Source organism: Malaya genurostris, chromosome 1 (genome assembly GCF_030247185.1).
Source record: "Malaya genurostris strain Urasoe2022 chromosome 1, Malgen_1.1, whole genome shotgun sequence".
In the NCBI taxonomy this organism is placed as follows: domain Eukaryota; kingdom Metazoa; phylum Arthropoda; class Insecta; order Diptera; family Culicidae; genus Malaya; species Malaya genurostris.
The window spans coordinates 28290293-28292964 of NC_080570.1; the positions used below are offsets into that span (position 1 = coordinate 28290293).

The window sequence follows — 2672 nt, forward strand, 5'->3', positions numbered from 1 at the left end:
CAGTATTGAATCAATTGCTGGACGTTTGCAGAACCAGTTTCCCTTCAACGAAGATCGATTGCGTCATTCAGCTGCAGGTCGTTTGCATTGGAGCAAAATACAACAAAAAGCGGACAACAATGGGGAACATTATGCAAAATCAGCCCTTTCAATGGCTCCAAATGTTATCTAAAGAACTATAAAGATTGTTTCTTTGCAAATCGGAGATTAAAACTATCAGTGTAGTGCAAATCTAGAAAAATTTTATTAGCTTTATGCAATTTTCTAAAGCAAAATTTGCAACAGTGTTGGCTATCGTTTATATCCGAACAGTGTTTAAGATTATAGAGAACTACACAATTTGGCCCTTCTGGATGTCAGAGATTCCGTACAGTATTTTGATAATTTCTGTACTGAAATATGCAAATCCGAAATGGAATAATCGACATCAAAATTCCGTATGTTGCTATTTTTGACTTCGTTTGTTCCACATTATTTAATTGTAAGATAGAAAATATTTGTTGCCAATAACTCAATATTTAGTAGAAATGCACCTTCAATTCTGGAAGTAGTAAAAGTTGCGAAATTCACACAATCAACTAATACTTCGGAAATCCGCATAAAAGCAAATAAAAAATCTCAGTGTGCCTCTTTTTTGCAGAAAATTGCGACACTTCGATTGTGCATATCATATTTTTAACTCCTTTTGGTGGATAACTAATTGTTAGCAAATATTTTTAAAATTCAGAAATTCAAGGAGAAGAGTACATATCACTTAAAATTCTATATATTTAATTTAACGTGCATAATTAAAATTGTCGGAAAAACAACGGTCACGTTTTCCTATCGTGGTCAGTTTATCAACTTGTGCAGCATGAAGAAGAAAAAGACCAGAGTTGTGAAGCAAAATACAAACCTGCGTTTGGAATCGAACCGTGACAACATTGCATTTGTCGCTGAAATAATTCGATCTGAGCAAGAGGTAAAATTATTTAATTATTTCGAAAAACTATCAACTATATATAACCTCACTTTTTCGCAGAATGTTCATCAGCACAATGTTTCAGATGCACCGGAAAGTGCGATTCCCCTCAGGTTTGTAACAAAATTATTGTTGTACGTCTTCGTTATACTAAGTATTGTTCATTTGTACAGAAATTTCCAAGAAAAACGGCCATAGAATCTGATTGTAGTAAACGGTCTCCAAAACAAAAACAAACAGAAAGTCAACATCCTATACCAGCTACCGGCTCCCGATCAAGTGGAGCTCGCTTGCAACAACCTGATTTAAATAGCTCAAAGGAAAGTGTATGTTCACCAAAAAAGAGGTCGAAGTTGGACAAACTATATCTCGATAACCATTCAGAATCTAATAAAGAATGCGAAATGGAAGAACGGAGAACGCAAAATTGTAATATACCTGGCATACCGATGTCTTGCAGAGTACGGCTACAAAAGAAAAGACAAATTTGTTCATGCACACCATGCATTGCAAATCTATAGATCTATTGGGAGAAACGAAGACAAGTAGTAGTTGGAAAACATCCACCGGTAAATTTACTTAAGTGAAAAATAGTTATAGTTTTTTAAGTTTCGTGTAGAATATTTGCAGATTAACAACTCTTCTGTCACTAATAATGCGAAAGTTGTCACAAGAATAGAATCAAAATAAATGGAATCTTCGGATACAGACTTTACGTCATTGGATGATGTCAACGGTGAATATTTCGTTTCTCGTTCTAAATTACCTATATCTAAAACAATTCGAACAATCATTAGAGATACCACAAAGAAAAAAAAATCGTATGCAGTCTATATTGACCCCCTTAAGTAATAGGGTATCTCCAGCAACCAACAGCTTTACAGATTCCTCAACTGACGATATGGCTAACGTTGGCGATTACTCTTCAAAAGGTTATTAAACCCATTTTTTATAGTATCATTGGTTAATTTTCTGATTAATCACTTAATCGATTTCAGGTTGCGTCAATTGTAAGATACTTAGTAAAAAAATTCTAAGTTTAACAAAACGTTTAACAAATAGTGATAGATTTCATTTTCATTAAACTTGTAATGAAAGAACTCTGGCCACAGGGATTTCACGGCAGAACTGTAACTGGTAGAGCATCTAATAATTCTTCAGGTCGATCGATTGATGTCAGCAATGCTAATTCATCAGTTAATATGCCCTTGGCAAACGATAGTTCTGGGAAAGAACCACTTGAGAAAGAAAAGGTCAACTATGTTAAAGGCAAAATTTTTGAAGTGTACATGAGAAAATCATTTATGTTTTTACCTGTTTTAGAACGCCTTTATGAAAGGAAAATACTGACTGGAATGGATCCAACGACTGCTGCACAAGAATCTGCGAGACAATCAGAAAGACATATGGCAAGAGTAATTGCATATTATGCCAAAATGGGACATTTTTGAAGTTGAATTATAACAAATAATATGCGTTGAAATATTACTTTAATAAATGGATTGAAATACAAATTTATATTGTTTGACTTGAAACAAAATTTGACATATTAAACCAAAAACAAAATAAGTTATATTTCTGTTACTGATCATAGCATAAAATAACAAGTTTCTAGCAAAATTTGTTATCACACGCAAATCTGAAATTGTTCCTATTTTGTTACAGATGTATTAACTTTAGTTATTTTTTTGATAAGTTCCATGAGTTTTTT

At 33.3% G+C, this 2672-nt stretch overlaps 1 long non-coding RNA gene across 1 annotated transcript; it reads left to right on the top strand.

The window, feature by feature from the left end:
- Nucleotides 1-809: 809 nt before the first annotated feature.
- On the top strand, nt 810-2428 carry LOC131435723 (uncharacterized). Its single transcript, XR_009230531.1, has 4 exons — nt 810-961; nt 1022-1074; nt 1135-1893; nt 1960-2428. It is a non-coding gene; the product is annotated as an uncharacterized LOC131435723 (long non-coding RNA).
- The last annotated feature ends 244 nt before the right edge of the window (nt 2429-2672 follow it).